Here is a 10,852-nt window from a genome sequence, read left to right on the forward strand (position 1 = left end):
TCAAACAATATCCATTCTTTATCTCTCTGTGTTATCCTCAGGAGAGTGATATCATTCATGGTCACCTGGTTGAAATAGGGTGCTTTTCTTAAGGGGACACTCAGAGGTGCCCATTCCTGCTGGGCTGTTTGCCTGTAGCTGAACAGAAATGTTCCCCGTTGTTAGCCACGGAGAGGGGGGAGAGGGGAGGGGCTAGCCACGTGCTGGGGGGAGGCAAAATGCGACCTTGGAACGAAAGAGTGTAGCCACTGTTTTATAAAATGTGTCTTTTTAAATACCGCTGTCCCTTTTTTTTCTCCACCAGCTGCATTTGTTTCAATGATCACAGGATCTTCTCCTTCCCAGAGTCTAGCGAAGATTAGAAGGCGAAAAAAATGCACTCGTGATGAAATGTTCTCTGAGCTCATGCTGTCCTCCCACACTGACAGAGCACAGACGAATGCGTGGAGGCAGACAATGTCAGAATGCAGGAAAGCACAAAATGACCAGGAGGAGAGGTGGCGGGATGAAGAGAGTAAGTGGCAGGCTGAAGAGAGGGCTGAAGCTGAAAGGTGGCGGCAGCGTGATGAGAGGAGGCAGGATTCAATGCTGAGGCTGCTGGAGGATCAAACTCATATGCTCCAGCGTATGGTTGAGCTGCAGGAAAGGCAGCAGGAGCACAGACTGCCGCTACAACCCCTGTGTAACCAACTGCCCTTCTCCCTAAGTTCCATAGCCTCCTCACCCAGATGCCCAAGAATGCAGTGGGGGGGCCTCTGGCCACCCATCCACTCCACCACAGAGGATTGCCCAAGCAACAGAAGGCTGGCATTCAATAAGTTTGAAAGTTTTAAACTTTTAAAGTGCTGTGTGGCCTTGTCCTTCCTTCCTCCACCACCCCTCCTGGGCTACCTTGGTAGTTATCCCCCTATTTGTGTGATGAATGAATAAAGAATGCATGAATGTGAAGCAACAATGACTTTATTGCCTCTGCAAGTGGTGATCGAAGGGAGGTGGGGAGGGTGGTTAGCTTACAGGCAAGTAGAGTGAACCAAGGGGCAGGGGGTTTCATCAAGGAGAAACAAACAGAACTTTCACACCGTAGCCTGTCCAGTCATGAAACTGGTTTTCAAAGCTTCTCTGATGCGCACCGCGCCCTCCTGTCCTCTTCTAACCATCCTGGTGTCTGGCTGTGCGTAACCAGCAGCCAGGCAATTTGCCTCAACCTCCCACCCCGCCATAAACGTCTCCCCCTTACTCTCACAGATATTGTGGAGCACACAGCAAGCGATAATAACAGTGGGAATATTGGTTTCGCTGAGATCTAACCGAGTCAGTAAACTGCGCCAGCGCGCTTTTAAACGTCCAAATGCACATTCTACCACCATTCTGCACTTGCTCAGCCTGTAGTTGAACAGCTCCTGACTACTGTCCAGGCTGCCTGTGTATGGCTTCATGAGCCATGGCATTAAGGGGTAGGCTGGGTCCCCAAGGACAACTATAGGCATTTCAACATCCCCAACGGTTATTTTCTGGTCTGGTCTGGTCCCTTCCCGCAGTTTTTGAAACAGACCAGAGTTCCTGAAGATGCAAGCGTCGTGTACCTTTCCCGGCCATCCCACGTTGATGTTGGTGAAATGTCCGTTGTGATCCACCAGTGCTTGCAGCACTATTGAAAAGTACCCCTTGTGGTTTATGTACTCGACGGCTTGGCGCTCTGGTGCCAAGATAGGGATATGGGTTCCGTCTATCGCCCCACCACAGTTAGGGAATCCCATTGCAGCAAAGCCATCCACTATGACCTGCACATTTCCCAGGGTCACTACCCTTGATATCAGCAGATCTTTGATTGCGTTGGCTACTTGCATCACAGCAGTCCCCACAGTAGATTTGCCCACTCCAAATTGATTCCCAAATGACCGTCTGGCGTTGCAAGCTTCCACAGAGCTATTGCCACTCGCTTCTCAACTGTGAGGGCTGCTCTCATCTTGGTATTCATGTGCTTCAGGGAGGGGGAAAGCAAGTCACAAAGTTCCATGAAAGTGCCCTTACGCATGCGAAAGTTTCGCAGCCACTGGGAATCGTCCCAGACCTGCAACACTATGCGGTCCCACCAGTCTGTGCTTGTTTCCTGAGCCCAGAATCGGCATTCCACGGCATGAACCTGCCCCATTAGCACCATGATGCATACATTGGCAGGGCCCGTGCTTTCAGAGAAGTCTGTGTCCATGTCCTCATCATGCACGTCACCGCGCTGACGTCGCCTACTTGCCTGGTTTCGCTTTGCCAGGTTCTGGTGCTGCATATACTGCTGGATAATGCATATGGTGTTTAATGTGCTCCTAATTGCCAAAGTGAGCTGAGCGGGCTCCATGCTTGCCATGGTATGGTGTCTGCACAGAAAAAAGGCGCGGAACGATTGCCTGCCGTTGCTCTGACAGAGGGAGGGGCGACTGACGACACGGCTTACAGGGTTGGCTTACAGGGAATTAAAATCAACAAAGGGGGTGGCTTTACATCAAGGAGTATTTCAGGCAGGACTTCACGGAGGGACGGAGGGAGGAGCAAATAAATACAAAACAAATCTGGTCTATTTCTTGTTTTGATCCACTCCATCTTTTACATCTTTGGCTGGCAGCAGACGGTGCAGAAGGACTGCAAGCCATCCTCATCTCCTGCCTGCCCAGCAGAAGATGGTACAATAGGACTGCTAGCAATGTTCAGGGGTCAATACAACTTTCTCTGAACATTTTCCTCCAAACTTTTCATGTCAGCCACATTTGCTTCACGTTCAACTCGCAGCCCCCCAATTTCAGAGGCAAGACTCCAAGCTGCAGCTCATGAAATCAGTAGCTTGTTGGACGTGCCTCCATTTGGGCTCTGCAGTTAGGACCCATCCCTCCCATGTCTCAGGTCTCACCCCCTGGAAACAGCCCCACACCATGGGGTTCAGACAGAGCCAGAGGTTTATTGCAACCAAAGGGTGAAGAAAAGCCAGGTGCGGAGATACAATCCCCCAGTCCAGTCACAGCCTTGCCCTGAGTGTAATTAAAATCCCCACACACACCTGTGTTTGCAGCTAATCCAGCTCCCTACCCCCTGCTGTAACCCACCAGCCCCCACTCCCCTCCCAGAGCCAGGATGGAACCCAGGCATCCTAGGGATGGAGATCAGGGCCAGATTCTGATCTCTGTGTCCCCAGTGTGAACCCGGAAGCCAACTGACTTACTTCAATAAAAGTAAAGGAAAACTCTCCCCCAACGTTTCATTTTCCACTGGCTTCATTCTCCCAGTGGGGCTGAGTCCTCCACAAACTCATCCCTGCTGTGCCTCAAAGGGGAGCTGAGAGCCCGCGGCTGATTTCCCCCCATCCCCCAGAGTCTCCCAGCTGCATCCCAGCGCCCTGAACCTAACTGCCTGCACCCAGCTCCCTCAAACCCTCTGCCTCCCTGCAGCACCCTATACTCATCCCCTGCAGTAGCCCCTACTCCCCAGAGCCCTGCCCCCTTGGGCCCAACTCCCCACCCAGTGCAAATGGCTGGTAATGGGACAGACAGACACTAACTCAGGGCCCCTGCCTCCCTGTGTCTCTGGCCACAAGTTGCTGTTTGTGAACCCCTCAAGATGTCCCCAGAACACTCACACACAGACACACAGACAGACCCTAACTTTCGATTTCCCCGTCCAGGGTAATTCAGACGCCTCCTGGTTTCTGCCTCTCACCAGGAAGGGGTGGAGAAAAGAGACTGTTGAAACGTGGAGTGATTCTGCGATGAGAACGGGTCTGGATGGAGTCACAGAGCGTGAAGGAAGTTCACATATGCACCTGGCCCTCATCCAAATTAGGCTTCAGTGTAGCCAAGTTGTAACAGGACCCAGGAGTCCTGGCTCTCAGCCCCACCTGTTCTAACCCACCAGCCCCCACTCCCCTCCCAGAGCCGGGAGGGAGGGAACCCAGGAGTCCTGCCTCCCAGTCCCCGCCTGCTCTAACCCACCAGACCCCACTCTCCCTGTGAGAGGTTGTATCAACCCTCCCACTCGGATGATGCAAGTACCTTGGGGCCAAGAGTCCACACCCCCTCACCCTTGCTGGGCATGTGCCCGGTGGCGGAGGGAGCGTATAAAAGGGAGCAGCTCGGCTCAGTCTGCACTGGCTGGAGAGGAGAGTGGACGTGCGCCGCGAGCCCCTGCCGAGAAGCCGCCAGGATACCAGACCGCCAAAGCCGAACCCCCAGACTGCGGCGCGGGAGCCCTGTCAGTCGCGGGCCCCGAAGGGGACGTCGAGCTGCTTCCGGTGGGAGAGACGCCCGAGACGGGACTAAGGGTAGGAAGTGGCCCAGCAGATGTCTTTGAGTATGCGGAGACCTGACCCCGGGTAACGGGTTTCATAGGGTCCTGGGTTGGAACCCGGAGGATAGGGTGGGCCCGGGTTCCCCTACCCTGCCCAACTCGTGCCAATAGGCAACGCTGACTCGGGAGAAAGGGCGGCTCCTTTGAACCCCTGCCAGTAGCACCGCGGCTGCTGAGGTAAGCTGCCAGAGAGGGGTCAGCCCCTGTGACAAATAAAGTCTGGGGATACCTCCCTTTCATGGACACCCAGCCAGCCAGTTAACTGTAAAATCCCTCTTGGTAGCTGCGTCACCTCCATTTCCCCAGCCAGCTCCAAACTGAACCCCCCTCCAGCCCTGCCAGGGTTCCTTCCCCACTCTGAACTCAAGGGGAGAGAGGTGGGGATCCTCATGAAAGACCCCTTAAGCTTATTCTTACCAGTTTAGGTTAAAACTTCCCCAAGGCACAGATTCCTTTCTTGCCTTGGGATCGCTGCCACCACCAAGTGATTTAACAAACAAACAATCAGGGAAGGGAACCACTTGGAGTCCTATTCCCCCCAAATATTCCCCCATGCCTACACCCCCTTTCCTGGGGAAGGCTTGACCACATATCCTCACCAATTGGTTATAAAGGGACGACAGGCCCAAACCCCTGGGTCTTAGAACAATGGGAAAATCAGTCAGGTTCTTCAAAAGAAGGATTTTATTTAAAGAGAAAAAGGTAAAAGAATCACCTCTGTAAACTTAGGCTGGTAGTTAACCCTACAGAGTAGCAGAAAATTCAAAGAGCCCAGAGGAACCCCTCTAGCCTTAGTTTCAAAGTGACAACAAAACAGGGATAAACCTTCCTCTAGCAAAGGGAAAATTCACAAGTTGAGAAAACAAAGGTAAACGAAAACACCTTGCCTGGCTGTTACTTACAAGTTTGAAATATGAGAGACTTGTTCAGGAAGATTTGGAGAACATGGATTGATGTCCGGTCCCTCTTAGTCCCAAGAGCGAATGGCCACACAAACAAAGAACCCAAAACAAAACCTCCCCCCTGTCCCCCCGCCACCAGATTTGAAAGTATCTTTTGTCCCCATTGGTTCCTTTGGTCAGGTGCCAACCAGGTTACTTGAGCTTCTTAACCCCTTACAGTTAAGGAGGAATTTAGGCTCCCTCTAGGGTTATGACAAGCCCCTCCTCTGGCCTTTGTCTCTTTCCCGGGCCAGGAGGCCACCTGATCTCTTTGTTCTCCAACCCCTTCAGTTGGCACCTTGCAGGGGAGGGGCCCAGGCCATCAGTTGCCAGGAGACAGGGTTTCAGCCATTCTCTGTGCAGACCCCTGTCCTCTAAGGCTCTGCAACAAGCACACACCCTTATCCCACACCTAGATACTTCAGAAATGCATGGGGAAACTGAGGCACCCACACAGTATTCAGAGAAAATATTAAGAACATTCCCACTTTGTTACACCTAGAAACCAGGCCTTAGAGAAACCCAGTGCCATGGAAACCAGGCCTCAGGGAATCTGGGTGCCATGGAAACCAGGTACCACAGAAACCAGGCCTCAGAGAAACCAGGTGCCACGAAAACCAGGCCTCAGAGAAACCAGGTGCCATGGAAACCAGGCCTCAGAGAAACCAGGTTCCGTAGAAACCAGGCCTGAGACAAACTAGGTGCCACGAAAACCAGGCCTCAGAGAAACCAGGTGCCATAGAAACCAGATGTGACGAAGTGGGCCTGTTCTTAATGTTTCCTCCGAATATTGTGGGGGTGCCTCAGTTTCCCCTAGGCAGTTCTTAAGTATCTAGGGGGTGGGGTAAGGGTGTATGATCATTGCAGAGCCCTAGAGGGCAGGTGTGTGCAGGGGTCTGGACACAGAGAATGGCCGACACCCTGTTTCCTGGCAACTGATGGCCTGGGCCCTTCCCCCCCCCCTGCAAGGTGAAAGCTGAAGGGTTGGAGAACAAAGGAATCAGGTGACCACCTGGCCCAGGAAAGGAACAAAGCCCAGGGGAGGAGGGGCTGGAGGGAGTTTCAGTTTGGGGCTGGCTGGGACATGGAGTGAAGGGCAGACGGGGTTGTCTGGCTCACTGCCCCCAAAATGGACCCAGCTGAGGGGTCCCGTTCTCTGCACCTGCAAGCTCTGTTTTAGACCATGTTCCTGTCATCTAATAAACCTTCTGTTTTACTGGCCGGCTGAGAGTCACGTCTGACTGCGGAGTTGGGGGGCAGGACCCTCTGGCTTCCCCAGGACCCCGCCTGGGCGGACTCGCTGGGGGAAGCGCACGGAGGGGCAGAGGATGCTGAATGCTCCGAGGTCAGACCCAGGAAGGTGGAAGCTGGGTGAGCTGTGTGTCCTGAAGACAGGCTGCTCCCAGAAAGGCGACTGCCCCAGAGTCCTGCCTGGCTTCATGGGGAGCAGTTCCAGAGCATCGCCCAGGGACTCCATGACACCAGGCCTTAGACAAACTTAAGTGTCATGGAAACCAGGCCTCAAAGAAACAAGGTGTCATGGAAACTAGGCCTTCGAGAAACCAAGTGCCATGGACACCAGGCCTCAGAGAAACCAGGTGCCATGGAAAGCAGACCTTAGACAAACCAGGTGCCACGAAAACCAGGCCTCAGAGAAACCAGGTGCCATGGAAACCAGGCTGTACAGAAACTGGGCCTGAGAAACCAGGCTTCAAGGACAACGAGCCTCAGGGAAACAGGCCCACAAAGAAGCTGGGTGCCATGGAAACGAGGCCTCTGGGAAAACAGGCTGTGTAGAAACCAGGCCTCAGAAACCAGGTTTCAACGACAACAGGCCTCTGGGAAATTGGGTGCCATGGAAACCAAGCCATAGGGAAGCCGGGCGATACAGAAAGCCGGCATCAGGGAAACAGGGTACTTTGGCAGCCAGGTGTCAGGGAAATCATGTGTTATGGCAACCAGATCTCAGAAACACTGGGCCATGGAGAAACCCGGCCTCAGGGAAATTGGGTACCATGGAAACCAGGTGTCAGGGAAAGGGGGCAGCAGAGAAAAATATTGCCCCAAAAAGGCCAGCGAGACACCAGCCCCCAGGGAAAGCAGCTCATGGAGTCAGCGGCCAGACAGCGAGACTGTTTTTATTACTATTTGACAGCAAACAAGGAGCCGGGCACTGTAGGTAACCCCACGTAAGGCCCAGTAACGGGTGATTGTATAGGACCGTGGTTCACAGCCAGGGGTCCGGGGCCCCCTGGGGGGCTGCGAGCAGGTTTCAGGGGGTCCTCAAAGCAGGGCCAGCAATAGACTCACTGGGGCCCAGGGCAGAAAGCCAAGGCCCCACTGCATGGGGCAGAAGCCTGAGGCCCTGAGCTCTGCCACCGGGGCTGAAGCCAAAGCCTGAGCAACTTGGGCTTAATTCACCTTTCTCTCCCCAGGGGGTCTGGGCTTCCCCTCTTTCTCTGTTCTGAGATCCCCCACAATTTCTCTCCTTCATTCAATCCTACTCTCTCTCCTTCGGGAAGGCATTTGACTTAGGTTTTAAAGCTATGTCAACACAGCTACGTCGTGCAGCAGTGTGAAAAGTGTACACCCTGGACCAACATAGCTATGCCAACAAAACCCCAGTGTAGATGCAGCTATGTTGACGGAAGAGGGCTTCCATCAACATAACTAGCTTTGTTCAGAGAGGTGGTGTTCCTGCACTGACAGAAAAACCCTTCTGTGTGACCCTGTCTGCACTATGGGGCTATGCTGGGATAGCGATACCAACATACCTAAGCCGATATCGTCTCTGTAGTGTAGACATACCCGTAGACAGCAGGACATTATGATTAAAAAACTAGCTTGACACAAAACAATATTGTCCATATTAAATTGAATTAAAACTGGCTAATTGATCCCAAAATGTAATTCTTACTGGGGAATCATCACTTAGTGGGGGTGTTTTTAGAGAGGTCTCACTGGGATTTGTTCTACTCAAAATCTTTATCAATGATCTGGAAGAAAACATAAAACCAGGGGTCTCAAACATGTGCTTATTTGTGTGGGGGAATAACTAATAATAACTAATCCCAGTTAGGTGGCCAGAATTGCCCTCAGAGGGAGCGCAGCTGGGAGTGGGGAGGAGGCTCCCTGTATCCAAAGCAGCTGATGTTACAGTGCCTGGCCCAGGCTCCCAAGGGGAATTTCCATGTCCTCTGTATGTCACTGTCCCTTCCTTTCAGAACCAAAGACCTTGGACGGGAATATCAGGCAACTCGGGCCGGGTGAAGGGCCTTACACCCAGCGCTGTGTCTCTCCCCTCCCAGCACAAGTGGCAGGCACAGACCAGAACTGACCCTCCTTTCCCTAACTCTGTGTCTGCAATAAGTGACACAGCGGTAGTTGAAAGTGGATAATCCAGCTTTGCAGGTCTCATTTGATTTCAAAGTCCATGTTGATCAGAAACAGCCCAGCCCCAGTTCTGAGCAGCCTCCCTCAGGTGGTGTCTGGTGTCATTTGGAAACTGAAAGTTTAATGAGGATAAAGGCGTCGTCGGTTCCTAGCCCAGGGCAGAGAGACGGAATCGGGAGATTTCAGGGCTTTCCCCTGGAGCCCACCTTTGAGCAGATGACATGTCTTGGGGTTACTCTCTCTTTGTCACTATCTAGTGGGGTTGCCAAGCCTCCAGGATTGTCCGGGTCTCCAGGAATTAAAGTTTAATCTTTAAAGATTATGTCATGTGATGAAACCTCCAGGAATATGGCCAGCCAAAACTAGCCACCCTACATCTCATGTTCCTCTCTCTTCTCAAGGCTTGTTCACTGCCCGGCCTGGTTTCCATGGCATCTGGGTTCACTGGGGCCTCGTGGCCCTTAGCAGCCGTGCCAACTCTCGTGAATCTTTCACGAGAGACATGATTTCTGAGATAAATTAAGCCTCACTCATGGTCTCGCGCTAGAACTCTTAAATGTCAGGATTTGTTTGTTTCAGCCCCGTGAGGCTGACGGGGGAGCCCAGCTGCCCAGGGCTGACAGCGGGAGCCCTGTCAGCCCTGCGCACAGAGGCAATGGGGGCGGGGCAGTATGCAGGGTCATGTGCCCCCCCCCCCCCCAGATTTCTGCCAGGGTGGTTGTCAGACTGAGCATGGCTGCGGGGGGACGTGCCTGGGAAAGGCACCCACACCTCGCACTCCTGCTGAGCCCCACGAGGAGGTGCCCGGAACAGGGTTCCCTGTAAGCTGTAAACACATATGGCTGAGCAGTGATCTTGTCACAACTGCACACATCACATGGCTGGGAGCATGGCCGGCACCTGGGTCCTCCTCTGCAGGCCGGGCCCTTCTGAAACCATGGCGTTGTCTCTTGGTGCTGAGGGCTGGGAAGTGGGAAGGACCCAAAGCTCGTTGGCAGGGGTAAGGAGCGGGGTAGGAGAGGCAGGGGTCCTAGGAGGGGGTGGGTGTAGAGGCTTATGGGGGAACATTAGCTGTAGTTGTCACTAGGACGCTTCATGTATCAGCGATCAGACACAGACCCAAACACAGGGCTTGATTCGCTACGGTGTTACTCAAGGTTTACACCAGTTAGAGTCCGTTGTAAATCAGAGGAGTTATACCCGTGTGAAACCAGAGTCACACAGCGAGGAATCAGGTCCATCATATGGATACAAAACGTTGGACTCTGGAGTTACTCTAGATCTACGCTGCTATAAATGTCATCAGAATTTAACCCAGTGTGTCTACGAATATTCAGCAAAACCAGACTCAACACTAAACCCGAAGCAGGTTATTCCACTTGCCTACACGGGAACAAAGGGCTTCCTGGCCGGCCGCCCATTCACAGCCAGGACGGCCGCACCAGGCCTGCAAAGAGGGTCTGCCCAACCAGCCCTTGTCCTATACAATCACCTGCTGCGGGAGGAAATCAGACACCTGGGCCCGCCTTGGGAATTATCTACAGTGCCAAGCACCTTATTTGCTGTGAAATAATAAAAATAGACTCACTGTCAGGACAGCTGACTCCATGAGCTGCTTTCCCTGGGGCCTGGTGTCTTGATGGCCTTTTGGGGCAATAATTTTCTCTAATACCCCCTTTCCCTGAAGCCTGGTTTCCCTGGTACCAGTTTCCCTGATGCCTGGTTTCTGTATAGCCTGTTTTCCCTGTGGCTTAGTTTCCATGGCACGCAATTTCCCACAGGCCTGTAGTCATTGAAACCTGGTTTCTGAGGCCTGGTTTCTAGACAGCCTGTTTTCCTTGAGGCCCAGTTTCCCTGAGATCTCATTTCCATGGCACCCTGCTTCTTTGTAGGCCTGTTTCCCTGAGGCTCACGTTGTCATTGAAGCCCATTTTCTGTACAACTTGGTTTCCATGACACCAGGTTTCTCAGAGGCCTGGTTTCCATGACAAGTGGTTTCTCTCAGGCCTGGTTTCCACAGTGTTTTGTTTCTCTGAGGCCTGGTTTCTGTGGCCCATGATTCCTATGGTGCCTGGTTTCCATGACACCTCGTTTCTCAGAGGTCTGAATTCCCTGGGTTTTCCTGAGGCTGGGCTCCTGTGGCACCTGTTTCTCTGAGGCCTGGTTTCCATGGCACCTCGATTCCCTGT

This window comes from Lepidochelys olivacea (genome assembly GCF_965140295.1).
Source record: "Lepidochelys olivacea isolate rLepOli2 genome assembly, chromosome: 14".
Taxonomy (NCBI): Eukaryota; Metazoa; Chordata; order Testudines; family Cheloniidae; genus Lepidochelys; species Lepidochelys olivacea.